The sequence below is a fragment of the Arachis stenosperma genome, chromosome 9 (genome assembly GCF_014773155.1).
Source record: "Arachis stenosperma cultivar V10309 chromosome 9, arast.V10309.gnm1.PFL2, whole genome shotgun sequence".
Classification (NCBI taxonomy): domain Eukaryota; kingdom Viridiplantae; phylum Streptophyta; class Magnoliopsida; order Fabales; family Fabaceae; genus Arachis; species Arachis stenosperma.
In genome coordinates, this window is record NC_080385.1 from 34770557 (window position 1) to 34786475 (window position 15919).

Genomic DNA, 15919 nt, shown 5'->3' on the forward strand with positions numbered 1-15919 from the left:
TGATGATGAGGAAGGCGCCAAATACAAGATATAGGGAGGGGGGGGTGGGAAATTTTCGAAAAATAAGAAAGAGATAAGATAGAAGATATGATTTTAAAAGATATGATCAGAAAAAGATATAATTAAAAAAAGAAAAAGATATGAATTATAATTTAAAAGATAAAATTGAAATTTAATTTTGAAAAAGATTTTAAAAGAAATAATTAAGTTTTGAAAACAAATTTGAAAAGATGATGGGTTGGATTTGAAAGCCATTTGTTTTTTTGGGTTAAGATATATCTAAAACATTTGTAAAATTGGATTTTAGAAATTAGGATCAAAACTTTTGGAATTGAAAATAATAATTTAAAATATGTTTATTCAAGAAAATATGAATTGAAACATAAAAATTTTGAAAAATTGTAAAAAAAAAACGAAATTGTACCTCCTCCCACCATCCTGGCGTTAAACGCCCACATGGTGCATGGTTTGGGCGTTTAACGCCCACATGTTGCTTCTCCTGGGCGTTCAACGCCCATGTGATGCTTCTTTCTGGCGTTGAACGCCAGGAAGTCCTTCTTTACTGGGCGTTTTCTAAACGCCCAGAATGCTAGCAGATTGGCGTTAAACGCCCAGAAGGTGCATCTTTCTGGCGTTTAACGCCCAGAAGATGCTCCTTTCTGGCGTTTAACGCCCAGATAGCTACCCTTACTGGCGTTAAACGCCCAGTGGGTGCTTCTTTTGGGCGTTTAACGCCCACAGTATTTCTTACTGGCTTTTTCACGCCAGTGAGCTTCCAAATTTCCCTGTAACTCTGTGACTTCAACCAATTGCTAATTCACCTTTGAAGATACTTGGACTTAAACCTGTAAAGAAAAGAAAATTTATTTAATTAGTAAATAAACTTTGTAAATGGCTGGGTTGCCTCCCAGCAAGCGCTTCTTTAATGTCCTTAGCTGGACTGTCACTGATCTTCAATGTAATCTCAGTCTTGAGCATTCTTGCTCGAAATTATCTTCAAGATAGTGTTTAACTCTTTGTCCATTGACAATGAACTTTTTGTTAGAGTCACTATCCTGAAGTTCTATGTATCCATATGGTGATACACTTGTGATTACATATGGACCTCTCCACCGGGATTTTAACTTCCCAGGGAATAATCTGAGCCTAGAGTTGAATAGCAGAACTTTCTGTCCTGGTTTAAAGACTCTGGATGACAATTTCTTATCATGCCATCTTTTTGCTTTTTCCTTGTAAATTTTCTCATTTTCAAAAGCATTGAGTCTAAATTCCTCTAGCTCATTTAACTGGAGCAATCGTTTTTCTCCAGCTAACTTGGCATCAAGGTTTAGGAATCTGGTTGCCCAGTAGGCCTTGTGTTCCAGTTCCACTGGCAAGTGACATGCCTTTCCATACACAAGCTGGTATGGAGAGGTCCCTATAGGGGTCTTAAATGCTGTTCTGTATGCCCACAGAGCATCATCCAAGCTTCTTGCCCAATCCTTTCTACGGTTAATTACAGTCCGTTCCAGGATTCTTTTAAGTTCTCTATTTGAGACTTCAGCCTGCCCATTAGTTTGTGGGTGATATGGAGTAGCCACCCTGTGGTTGACTCCATAACGTACTAGAGCAGAGTAGAGCTGTTTATTACAAAAATGAGTGCCCCCATCACTGATTAACACTCTAGGGATACCAAACCTGCTGAAGATATGTTTCTGGAGGAATTTTAACACTGTTTTAGTGTCATTAGTGGGTGTTGCAATAGCCTCCACCCATTTGGATACATAATCCACTGCCACCAGAATATAGGTGTTTGAGTATGATGGTGGGAAAGGTCCCATGAAGTCAATGCCCCATACGTCAAACAACTCAATCTCTAAGATTCCTTGTTGGGGCATGGCATAACTGTGAGGCAGGTTACCTGATCTTTGGCAACTATCACAGTTAAGTACAAATGCTCGGGAGTCTTTATAGAGAGTAGGCCAGTAGAAGCCACTTTGGAGGACTCTTGTGGCTGTTCGTTCACTTCCAAAATGTCCTCCATACTGTGATCCATGGCAATGCCAAAGGATCTTCTGTGCTTCTTCTTTAGGCACACATCTACGGATTACTCCGTCTGCACATCTCTTAAAGAGATATGGTTCATCCCAAAGATAGTACTTTGCATCTGTGATTAATTTCTTTGATTGCACCTTACTGTACTCTTTGGGTATGAATCTTACTGCCTTGTAGTTTGCAATGTCTGCAAACCATGGCACTTCCTGGACGGCCAGCAGTTGCTCATCCGGAAAGGTTTCAGAGATCTCAGTGAGAGGGGGGGACACCCCTTCCACTGGTTCTATTCGGGACAGGTGATCTGCTACTTGATTTTCTGTCCCTTTTCTGTCTCTTATTTCTATATCAAACTCTTGCAGAAGCAACACCCATCTGATGAGTCTGGGTTTTGAATCCTGCTTTGTGAGTAGATATTTAAGAGCAGCATGATCAGTGTACACAATCACTTTTGATCCTACTAAATAGGATCTGAATTTGTCAATGGCGTAAACCACTGCAAGTAGCTCTTTTTCTGTGGTTGTGTAATTCTTCTGTGCATCATTTAGAACACGGCTAGCATAGTAAATGACGTGCAGAAACTTGTCATGCCTTTGTCCCAATACTGCACCAATGGCATGGTCACTGGCATCACACATTAATTCAAATGGTAATGTCCAGTCTGGTGCAGAGATGATTGGTGCTGAGACCAATTTAGCTTTCAGGGTCTCAAATGCCTGCAAACACTCTTTATCAAAGATAAATGGCGTGTCAGCAGCTAGCAGGTTGCTCAGAGGTTTGGCGATTTTTGAGAAATCCTTTATAAACCTCCTATAGAATCCTGCATGCCCCAGAAAGCTTCTGATTGCCTTAACATTAGTAGGTGGTGGCAATTTTTCAATTACTTCTACCTTAGCTTGGTCCACCTCTATTCCCTTGTTCGAAATTTTGTGCCCAAGGACAATTCCTTCAGTCACCATAAAGTGACATTTTTCCCAGTTTAAAACCAGGTTAGTCTCTTGGCATCTTTTCAGAACAAGTGCTAAATGGTTAAGGCAGGAGCTGAATGAGTCTCCAAATACTGAAAAGTCATCCATGAAGACTTCCAGAAATTTTTCCACCATATCAGAGAAAATGGAGAGCATGCACCTCTGAAAGGTTGCAGGTGCATTGCACAGGCCAAATGGCATCCTTCTGTATGCAAATACTCCAGATGGGCATGTGAACGCCGTTTTCTCCTGATCCTGGGGATCTACTGCAATTTGATTATAACCTGAATATCCATCCAGGAAGCAGTAGTATTCATGGCCTGCTAGTCTTTCTAGCATTTGGTCTATGAATGGTAAAGGAAAATGATCCTTTCTGGTGGCTGTATTGAGCCTTCTGTAATCAATGCACATACGCCACCCTGTAACTGTCCTTGTAGGAACCAGTTCATTTTTTTCATTGTGAACCACTGTCATGCCTCCTTTTTTTGGAACAACTTGGACAGGGCTCACCCAGAGGCTGTCAGAAATAGGATAAATGATCATAGCCTCTAGTAGTTTAGTGACCTCTTTTTGCACCACTTCTTTCATAGCTGGATTCAGCCGCCTTTGTGGTTGAACCACTGGCTTGGCGTCATCTTCCAGCAAGATTTTGTGCATGCATCTGGCTGGGCTAATGCCCTTAAGATCACTAATGGACCACCCAAGAGCTGTCTTGTGCGTCCTTAGCACTTGAATTAGTGCTTCCTCTTCTGTGGCTCTAAGGTAGAGCTTATAATTACAGGAAAGGTATCACCTTCTCCCAGAAATGCATATTTTAGGGATGGTGGTAATGGTTTGAGTTCGGGTTTTGGAGGTTTTCCTCTTGAGGGATTTCAGAGGTTCTATTATCTTCTCTGACTCCTCCAAATCAGGCTGAACATCTTTAAAGATGTCCTCTAGCTCTGATTCCAAACTCTCAGCCATATTGACCTCTCTTACCAGAGAATCAATAATATCAACACTCATGCAGTCATTATGGGTGTCTGGATGTTGCATTGCTTTGACAACATTCAACTTGAACTCCTCCTCATTGACTCTCAAGGTTACTTCCCCTTTTTGGACATCAATGAGGGTTCGGCCAGTTGCTAGGAAAGGTCTTCCTAGAATGAGAGTTGCACTCTTGTGCTCCTCCATTTCCAGCACCACAAAGTCAGTAGGAAAGGCGAATGGCCTAACCTTGACAATCATGTCTTCAATCACGCCTGATGGGTACTTAATGGACCATCAGCAAGTTGAAGACATATCCTGGTTGGTTTAATTTCTTCAGTTAAACCAAGCTTTCTGATAGTAGATGCAGGTATTAAGTTGATACTTGCCCCAAGATCACATAGAGCTTGCTTGGTACAATTACCCTCTAATGTGCATGGTATCATAAAGCTCCAGGATCTTAAGCTTCTCAGGTAAGCTTTTCAGAATGACTGCACTGCATTCTTCAGTGAGGTAGACTTTTTCAGTTTCCCTCCAATCCTTCTTATGACTTAAGATTTCTTTCATGAACTTAGCATAAGAAGGTATTTGCTCAAGTGCTTCTGCAAACGGAATCTTTATTTCAAGAGTCCTGAGATAGTCTGCAAAGCGGGCAAATTGCTTATCCTGTTCCGCTTGGCGGAGTTTTTGAGGATAAGGCATTTGGCTTTGTATTCCTCAACCTTAGTTGGTTGAAGGACGCCTTTTTAGAAGGATTGTTATCAGCACTTGTATGTGACTGATCACCACTGGCGTTTGAATACCAGGGGTGGAAGCTGGGGTGGCGTTAAACGCCACCTCCTTGCTTGTTACTGGCGTTCGAACGCCAGAACCATGTTCCTTTTGGGCGTTCAACGCCAGATCCATGCTTGTTTCTGGCGTTGAACGCCAGGAATGAGCATGGTCTGGGCGTTTAGCGCCAGCTTTATCCCTTTCTGGGCTCTGCCTGTCCTCAAAGGGATTTTGAGTAGCTATTTGTTCATTTCCTGTCTTCTTGCTGCTTTGAAGTGAGGTATTTAATGTTTTCCCACTTCTTAATTGAACTGCTTGGCATTCTTCTGTTATTTGTTTTGACAGTTGCTTTTCTGTCTGCTTTAATTGCACTTCCATGTTCCTGTTAGCCATTCTTGTTTCCTGTAATATTTCCTTGAATTCGGCTAGTTGCTGAGTTAAAAAATCTAATTGCTGATTGAATTCATTAGCCTGATCCACTGGACTGAGTTCTGCAGTTACTGTTTTGGCTTCTTCTTTTATAGAAGATTCACTGCTTAGGTATAGATGCTGATTTCTGGCAACTGTATCAATAAGCTCTTGAGCTTCTTCAATTGTTTTTCTCATGTGTATAGATCCACCAGCTGAGTGGTCTAGAGAAATCTGAGCTTTTTCTGTAAGCCCATAGTAGAAGATGTCTAATTGCACCCATTCTGAAAACATTTCAGAGGGGCATTTTCTTAGCATCTCTCTGTATCTTTCCCAGGCATCATAAAGGGATTCATTATCTCCTTGTTTGAAGCCTTGGATGTTTAGCCTTAGCTGTGTCATCCGTTTGGGAGGGAAATAGTGATTCAGGAATTTTTTTGACAGCTGTTTCCATGTTTTTATGCTGCTCTTAGGCTGGTTATTTAACCACCTCTTAGCTTGATCTTTTACAGCAAATGGAAACAGTAATAATCTGTAGACATCCTGATCTACTTCCTTATCATGTACTGTATCAGCAATTTGCAGAAATTGTGCCAGAAACTCTGTAGGTTCTTCATGTGGAAGACCAGAATACTGGCAGTTTTGCTGCACCATGATAATGAGCTGAGGATTCAGCTCAAAGCTACTAACTCCAATGGAGGGTATACTGATACTACTCCCAGATGAAGCAGTAGTGGGGTTAGCATATGACCCCAGAGTCCTCTTGGACTGTTCATTCATACTTACTTCCATAATGGAATACAAGCTGAGAATTTATATGTTGAGAATTATTTATTTTATAATAGTGGAATAAAAAAAATGGAATATATAAAAAAAAAATATTTTGAAAATATTTTGTGAAAATTTTTTTCGAAAAATTTGAAATTGAAAATTGAAGTTTATATTAAAAATTTCGAAAAAGTAGTTTTAAAATTGGTTAGAAAATAAAATTTTTTTTTGAATTTTGAATTTTATGATGAAAGAGAAAAACTCACAAAAGACACAAGACTTAAAATTTTTAGATCTAATGCTCCTTAAATTTCGAAAATTTTTGGAGGGAAAACACTAAGGAACACCAAACTTAAAAATTTTAAGATCAAGACACAAGAAAAACTCAAGAACACCTTGAAGATTCACAAGAACACCAAGAACACAAGAAAGAACACCAAACTTAAAATTTTTAGAAAACCAAGATAAATTTTCGAAAATTGTGAAAAGATTAACAAGAAAACACCAAACTTAAAGTTTGGCACAAGATTAAATCAAGAAAAATTATTTTTGAAAAAAGGATTTTAAAAAGAAAGTGCCCAATTGCCAAGAACATAAGCCAACACTATAACCAACTGAATTAAAAATGTAATGTATTTAAAGATGTATTATTTTTATGGATAAAATAAATTTTTGAAAACTAATGTTTTGAAAAAGCACAAGAAAAACAAGAAAAGACACAGAACAAGAAAAATTAAAGATCAAACAAGAAAAATAAACAAGAACAACTTGAAGATCAATGAAGAACAAAGAACACAAGTCGAAAATTTTAAAGAAAAATATAGGATATGCAATTGACACCAAACTTAAAATAAGACACTAAACTCACGAAAATTAGCAACTAATAAAGAAAAATAATATATTTTGAAAAGAAATTTTTGAAAAGAAACTATCCTATCAAGATTTACTGACCCTATAACAATAAAAATAAAAATAAAATATTCCTAATCTAAGAAATAAAATAAGCCTTCAATTGTCCAAACTCAATAATCCCCGGCAACGGCGCCAAAAACTTGGTGCACGAATTTGTGATTCGCACAACTAACCAGCAAGTACACTGGGTCGTCCAAGTAATACCTTACGTGAGTAAGGGTCGATCCCACGGAGATTATTGGCTTGAAGCAATCAATATTTATTTTATTTGTCTTAGTCAGGATGTCAAAGAAAATTGTTTGGATTACTTGAACAATAGAGTTACTTGTTTATAAAGGATTGTGGAATATGTTGGAGTTTTGGAGATGCTTTGTCCTTTGACTTCAACTCTTCCTTGGAATCCTCTTCTCACACGCAGGTTCCTTCCATGGCAAGCTCTCTGTAGGGTGTCACCGTTGTCAATGGCTACCTCCCATCCTCTCAGTGAAAACGTTCCTATGCTCTGTCACAGCACGGCTAATCATCTGTCGGTTCTCAATCAGGTTGGAATAGAATCCCTGATTCTTTTGCGTCTGTCACTAACGCCCAGCCCTCAGGAGTTTGAAGCACGTCACAGTCATTCAATCCTGGAATCCTACTTGGAATACCACAGACAAGGTTTAGACTTTCCGGATTCTCATGAATGCCGCCATCAATCCAGCTTATACCACGAAGATCCTGATTAGGGAAGCTAAGAGACATTCATTCAATCTGATGTAGAACGGAGGTGGTTGTCAGGCACACATTCATGGGTTGAGGAAGGTGATGAGTGTCACGGATCATCACCTTCTTCACAATTAAGCGCGAATAAACATCTTAGATAAGAACAAGCGTGTTCGAATTGGAAAACAAAGGAATTGTATTAAATCATCGAGACGCTGCAGAGCTCCTCACCCCCAACAATGGAGTTTAGAGACTCATGCCGTCAAAAGTATGTAATTCAGATCTGAAAATGTCATGAGGTACAAGAAATGTCTGTAAGGTAGCGTTTGGTGGAGAGACAGATACTGAAAGACTGAGACTGAGAGACAGAGACTAAGACAGAGATTGAAATAAGTTTTAGTATTCTGTTTGGTGCCAAATGGGAGACAAAAATTGAAACAAGAATAAAACTCTAATTTAATTTGCACAAAGGATAAAATTGGAATTAATTAATTAAAATGAGAGTATTTTAGGTATAAAATGTTATTAAAGTTTCAGTCTCTGTTTCTAAAAATATCAGTCCCCTGTGTCCCTATATTTTGGAGGCACTGAAATACTGAAATTTTGGAGACAGAGACAGAAATTTTAGTACCAGTCTCTGAGCCAACAAACATGATACTGTGTCTCAATCTCTTGGTCTCTGTCCCAGTACTGCAAAACAAACGCTACCTAAAAGTTGTTTAAATAGTAAACTAGTAACCTAGGTTTACAGAATATGAGTAAACTAAGATAATAGGTGCAGAAATCCACTTCTGGGGCCCACTTGGTGTGTGCTGGGGCTGAGACTAAAGCTTTCCACGTGTAAAGACCTTTCTTGGCGTTAAACTCCAGGTTATGACGTGTTTTGGGCGTTCAACTCCGGATCATGACGTTTTTCTGGCGTTTAACTCCAGACAGCAGCATGAACTTGGCGTTAAATGCCAAGTTACGTCGTCTATCCTTGCGCAAAGTATGGACTAGTATATATTGCTGGAAAGCCCTGGATGTCTACTTTCCAACGCCGTTGAGAGCGCGCCAATTGGACTCCTGTAGCTCCAGAAAATCCATTTCGAGTGCAGGGAGGTCAGGATCCAACAGCATCAGCAGTCCTTTTTCAGCCTAAGTCAGATTTTTGCTCAACTCCCTCAATTTCAGCCAGAAAATACCTGAAATCACAGAAAAACACACAAACTCATAGTAAAGTCCAGAAATATGATTTTTGCCTAAAAACTAATATTATTTTACTAAAAACTAACTGAAACATGCTAAAATCTACATGAAATTACCCCCCAAAAAGCGTATAAAATATCCGCTCATCAGACCCTTACTCACGTAAGGTTTATTACTTGGACGAACTAGTGCATTTGCTGGTTAGTTGAGCGAAGTTGTGAAATTATGTTTAGACCATGGTATTGAGCACCAGGTTTTGGGGCCATTACCGGGGAATCAATTTCGAACAACAATTTAAGTATGAATCACAATTTCGTCCACCAAGTTTTTGGCACCGTTGCTGGGGATTGTTTGAGTTTGGACAACTGACGGTTCATCTTGTTGCTCAGATTAGGTAATTTCTTTTTTTATTTTTATTTTCAAAAAGTTTTCAAAAATATTTTTTAAAATTTTCCCTTTGTTTTCGAAAAATCCTTCAGAGTTTTTAAGAATGAATTCTAGAGTTTCAAAATGGTATGCTGAAGCTTGGCTGGCCATCAAGCTTTAGACTAACCTGGTATGATTCCTGGGATTTTGATTGAGGACTTTGAATTCATTACTTCCTTTTTCCTATATATTTTTCGAAAAATATAAAATAAAATTAAAAAAATTTAATAAAATCATAAAATCAAAAATATTTTGTGATTCTTGTTTGAGTCTTGTGTCATGATTTAAGTTTGGTGTCAATTGCATATTCATCTTGTTCTTGCATTTTTCGAAAATTCATGTATTCATAGTGTTCTTCATGATCTTCAAGTTGTTCTTGGTAAGTATTCTTGTTTGATCTTGATGTTTTCTTGTTTTGTGTCTTTTATTGTTTTTCATGTGCATTTTTGCATTCATAGTGTCTAAACATGAACAATTTCTAAGTTTGGTGTCTTGCATGTTTTTTTTGCATCAAAAGTTTTTCAAAAATATGTTCTTGATGTTCATCATGATCTTCAAAGTGTTCTTGGTGTTCATCTTGATATTCATAGTGTTTTTGCATGCATCATGAGTTTTGATTCATAATGTTCATGTTGTGAGTCATTTTTGTTGTTTTTCTCTCTCATCATTAGAAATTCAAAAAAAAAAATCTTTTCCTTATTTCTCTCAAAATTTCGAAAATTTGAGTTGACTTAGTCAAAAAATTTTAAAAATTAATTAGTTCTTATAAGTCAAGTCAAATTTTCAATTTTAAAAATCTTATCTTTTCAAAATCTTTTTCAAAAATCAAATCTCTTTTACTTTTATCTTATGATTTTCGAAAATTTAAAACTATTTTTCAAAATCTTTTTCTTATTTTATTTCAAATTTTTGAAATTTAACTAACAAGTAATGTGATTGATTCAAAAATTTGAAGTTTGTTACTTTATTGTTAAGAAAGGTTCAATCTTTAAATTCTAGAATCATATCTTTTAGTTTCTTATTAGTCAAGTAATTAATTTTAATTTTAAAAATTAAATCTTTTCCAACCATATCTTTTTAATCATATCTTTTTATCATATCTTTTTAAATTTTATCTTTTTTCAAAAATTTGATTTCAAAATATCTTCTTATCTTCTTATCTTTTCAAAATTGATTTTCAAATCTTTTTCAATTAACTAACTAACTTTTTGTTTGTTTCTTATCTTTTTCAAAACCAACTAACTACTTTTCCCTCTATAATTTTCGAAAATCACTTCCCTCTTTTTTTTTTAAAAAATTTTCTTAATTAATTAATTATTTTGAATTTTAACTTTAATCTTATCTCCCCTTTAATTTTCGAAAATCATTAACTCCTTTTCAAAATTTATTTTCAAAAATTTCTCCCTCTCTCATCTTATTCTATTTATTTATTCATTTACTAATACCTCTCTTCATCTCTCTTCATCTCAAATCACTGCCTCTATTCTCACCCTTGTGTTTGGATTATTCATTCTTCTCCACTCTTATTCCCTTTCTTCTTTTACTAACATAAAGGAATCTCTATACTGTGACATAGAGGATTCCTCTTCTTTTTCTATTCTCTTCTCTTTCATATGAGCAGGAATAAGGAAAAAAGCATTCTTGTTGAAGCTGATCCAGAACCTGAAAGGACTCTGAAGAGGAAACTAAGAGAAGCTAAATTACAACAATCCAAAGATAACCTTACTGAAATTTTCGAACAAGAAAAGGATATGGCAGCCGAACCCAACAACAATAATGCAAGGAGGATGCTTGGTGATTATACTACACCTACTTCCAAGTTTGATGGAAGAAGCATCTCAATTCCTGCCATTGGAGCAAACAATTTTGAGCTGAAACCTCAACTAGTTGCTCTAATGCAACAAAATTACAAGTTTTATGGACTTCCATCAGAAGATCCCTACCAGTTTTTAACTGAGTTCTTGCAGATCTGTAAGATTGTTAAGACTAATGGAGTAGATCCTGAAGTCTACAGGCTCATGCTTTTCCCTTTTGCTGTAAGAGACAGAGCTAGAACATGGTTGGACTCACAACCTAAGGATAGCCTGGACTCTTGGGATAAGTTGGTCACGGCCTTCTTGGTTAAGTTCTTTCCTCCTCAAAAGCTGAGCAAGCTTAGAGTGGATGTTCAGACCTTCAAGCAAAAAGATGGTGAATCCCTCTATGAAGCTTGGGAAAGATACAAGCAGATGACCAAAAAGTGTCCTTTTGCATGTTTTCAGAATGGACCATGATAGATATATTCTATTATGGTCTGTCTGAGTTCTCTAAGATGTCACTGGACCACTCTGCAGGTGGATCCATTCACCTAAAGAAAATGCCTGCAGAAGCTCAGGAACTTATTGAAATGGTTGCAAATAACCAATTCATGTACACTTCTGAGAGGAATTCCGTGAATAATGGGACGCCTCAGAGGAAGGGAGTTCTTGAAATTGATGCTCTGAATGCCATATTGGCTCAGAACAAAATGTTGACCCAGCAAGTCAACATGATTTCTCAAAGTCTGAATGGATGGCAAAATGCATCCAATAGTACTAAAGAGGCATCTTCTGAAGAAGAAGCTTATGATTCTGAAAACCCTACAATGGCAGAGGTAAATTACATGGGTGAACCTTATGGAAACACCTATAATTCTTCATGACGAAATCATCCAAATTTCTCATAGAAGGATCAACAAAAGCCTCAACAAGGCTGTAATAATGGTGGAAGAAACAGGTTTAGCAATGGCAAGCCGTTTCCATCATCTTCTCAGCAACAGACAGAAAATTCTGAGCAAAATACCTCTAACTTAGCAAATATAGTCTCTGATCTATCCAAGGCCACTTTAAGTTTCATGAGTGAAACAAGGTCCTCCATCAGAAATCTGGAGGCACAAGTGGGCCAGCTGAGTAAGAAAGTCAATGAAACTCCTCCTAGTACTCTCCCAAGTAATACTAAAGAGAATCCAAAAAGAGAGTGCAAGGCCATTGATATAATCAACATGGCCGAACCTAGAGAGGAAGGAGAGGACGTGAATCCCAATGAGGAAGACCTCATGGGACGTCTCTCAAGCAAGAAGGAGTTTCCTATTGAGGACCCAAAGGAATCCGAGGCTCATATAGAGACCATAAAGATTCCACTAAACCTCCTTCTGCCATTCATGAGTTCTGAAGACTATTCTTCCTCTGAAGAGGATAAAGAGGTAACTGGAGAGCAAGTTGCTCAATATCTAGGAGCTATCATGAAGCTGAATGCCAAGTTATTTGGTAATGAGACTTGGGAAGTTGAACCTCCCTTGCTCATTGGTGAACTAGATACATGGGTTCAGCAAACTTTACCTCAAAAGAGACAAGATCCTGGCAAATTCTTAATACCCTGCACCATAGGCACCATGACCTTTGAAAAGGCTCTGTGTGACCTAGGGTCAGGCATAAATCTTATGCCATTCTCTGTAATGGAAAAGCTGGGGATCATTGAGGTACAGCTTGCCATAATTTCATTACAAATGGCAGACAAGTCAGTAAGACAAGCTTATGGTTTGGTAGAGGACGTGTTGGTAAAGGTTAAAGGCCTTTACATCCCTGCTGATTTCATAATCTTAGACACTAGGAAGGAGGAGGATGAATGCATCATCCTTGGAAGATCTTTCCTAGCCACAGCAGGAGCTGTGATAGATGTTAACAAAGGAGAATTAGTCCTTCAATTGAATGGGGACTACCTTGTGTTTAAGACCCAAGGGTGTTCTTTTGTAAACATGGAGAGGAAGCATGAAAAGCTTCTCTCAGTACAGAGTCAAACAAAGCCCCCACCATCAAACTCTAAGTTTGGTGTTGGGAGGCCAAAGCCAAACTCTAAGTTTGGTGTTGAATCCCCACATTCAAACTCTAAGTTTGGTGTTGGGAGTCTACAACATTGACCTGATCACCTGTGAGGCTCCATGAGAGCCCACTGTCAAGCTATTGACATTAAAGAAGCGCTTATTGGGAGGCAACCCAATTTTTATTTATCTAATTCTATTTTTATTTTTATTTTTCTTTTATGTTTTATTAGGATCATGATCATGTGGAGTCACAAAATAAATACAAAAATTAAAAACAGAATAAAAAACAGCAGAAGAAAAAGCACACCCTGGAGGAAGGTCTTACTGGCGTTTAAACGCCAGTAAGGAGCATCTGGCTGGCGTTCAATGCCAGAACAGAGCATGGATCTGGCGTTGAACGCCAGAAATAAGCAGCATGGAACTGGCGTTCAACGCCAGAAACATGCTGCAAATGGGCGTTGAACGCCCAAAACAAGCATGAAGCTGGCGTTCAACGCCAGAAACAAGCATCAATCTGGCGTTGAACACCAGGATTGCATGAAAAGGGCGTTTTACACGCCTCATTGGTGCGGGGATGTAAATCCTTGACACCTCAGGATCTGTGGACCCCACAGGATCCCCACCTACCTCAACTCACCTTCTCTCCTCTTCACACAATCCAATAACACTCTTCACCACTCACATCCATCCATCCTTCCCACCCAAACCCACCCTAAATGGCCGAAACACAAACCTCTCTCCCTCTCCTCCATTTCTTCCTCTTCTTCTTCTATTCTATCTTCTCTTTACTCGAGGGCGAGCAATATTCTAAGTTTGGTGTGGTAAAAGCATAGCTTTTTAGTTTTTCCATAACCATTGATGGCACCTAAGGCCAGAGAAACCTAAAAAAAAAAGGGAAGACAAAAAATTTTTTTTTCCACCTCCGAGTCATGGGAGATAGAGAGATTCATCTCAAGGGTCCATAGCTCAGTAGTAGAGTATTTGAATGCACATCAAGAGAGCATGAGGAATTCCCTCATCAAGAAATCCCTGAGATACCTCAGGGGATATATTTTCCTCCATACAACTATTGGGAGCAACTAAGGATAGGAGCACCAAAATCACTAGGGATCAAGCAACAGAGGCAAGGAAGAGACATAAAGGAGCTCAAAAAGCACCATTGATCCTTCAAAAAGGTGCCACCCTCACTAAGGTGGACCCATTCCTTGTTTTTATTTCTCTGTTTTTCGATTTTTATGCTATATGTTTGTTTATGTTTTGTGTCTTTACTTCATGATCATTAGTATGTAGTAACTATGTCTTAAAGCTATGAATAATTCCATGAATCCTTCACCTTTCTTAAATGAAAAATGTTTTTAATTCAAAAGAACAAGAAGTACATGAGTTTTGAATTCATCCTTGAATTTAGTTTAATTATATTAATGTGATGACAATACTTTTTATTTTCTGAATGAATGCTTGAACAGTACATATTTTTGATCTTGTTATTTATGAATGTTAAAATTGTTGGCTCTTGAAAGAATGATGAACAAAGAGAAATGCTATTGATAATCTGAAAAATCATGAAATTGATTCTTGAAGCAAGAAAAAGCAGTGAATAGGAAAAGCTTGCGAAAAAAAAATAATAATAGAAAGAAAAAGAAAAAGCAAGCAGAAAAAGCCAATAGCCCTTAAAACCAAAAGGCAAGGGTAAAAAGGATCCAAGGCTTTGAGCATCAATAGATAGGAGGGCCCAAGGAAATAAAATCCAAGCCTAAGCGGCTAAATCAAGCTGTCTGGTGGACGAAATTGTGATCCATGTTCTAACTATTTTGAGATGAAGGCATTCTTATGGCACTGGTTGAATTCACAACTCCGTTCAACTAACCAGCAAGTGTACTGGGTCGTCCAAGTAATAAACCTTACGTGAGTAAGGGTCGATCCCACAGAGATTGTTGGTATGAAGCAAGCTATGGTTACCTTGTAAATCTCAGTTAGGCAGATTAAATATTGTTTATGGTTTTGGAAATAGAAATAAACAAAATAGATAAAATAATAAAAGGGATAGAACACTTATGCAGATTCATTGGTAGGAATTTCAGATAAGAATATGGAGATACTGTATGGCTCAAGGACGCCTGCTCTCCTACTGCTTCAACTCAATCCTTCTTACTCCTTTCCATGGCAAGTTGTGTATAGGGGTTCACCGTTCGACGATGGCTACTTTCAATCCTCTCGGGAAAATGGTCCTCTGCGGCTATCACTCGCATGGCTAATCGTCTGGAGGCATCACCTGGCCGAAGGCTACATCCCATCCTCGCAGTGAAAACTACGCTCACGCGCTCTGTCACAGCACGGCTAATCACTGGTTGGTTCCCGCGCCTACTGGAATAGAATCCCTTGATTCTTTTGCATTTTTCATCACGCCCAGCACTTGCAAGTTTGAAGCACGTCACAGTCATTCATTACCGGAATCCTACTCGGAATACCACAGACAAGGTGAGACTTTCCGGATCCTCATAAATGCCGCCATCTATCTAGCTTATACCACGAAGATTCTGTTGGGGAATCTAAGAGATACACATTCAAGCTCTGTTGCATGTAGAACGGAAGTGGTTGTCAATCACACGCGTTCATAAGTGAGAATGATAATGAGGGTTATCTAATCATCACATTCATCATGTTCTTGGGTGTGAATGAATATCTTGGAATAAGAATAAGAGAGAATTGAATGAAACAAAATAGAATTGCATTAATACTTGAGGTACAGCAGAGCTCCACACCCTTAATCTATGGTGTGCAGAAACTCCACCGTTGAAAATACATAAGTAAAAGGTTCAGGCATGGCCGAATGGCCAGCCCCCAAAACGTGATCAATAGCCTCTTAGGATGAAGAATAAAACAAAACTGAGACCAAAGATGTCTAATACATTAGTAAATCATCCTATTTATAATAAACTAG

General features: G+C 38.1%; 1 non-coding gene across 1 annotated transcript; it reads right to left on the reverse strand.

Moving 5' to 3' along the window:
• Positions 1-11290: 11290 nt before the first annotated feature.
• On the reverse strand, positions 11291-11393 carry LOC130952753 (small nucleolar RNA R71). Its single transcript, XR_009074930.1, has one exon. It is a non-coding gene; the product is annotated as a small nucleolar RNA R71 (small nucleolar RNA).
• Between the last annotated feature and the right edge of the window lie 4526 nt (positions 11394-15919).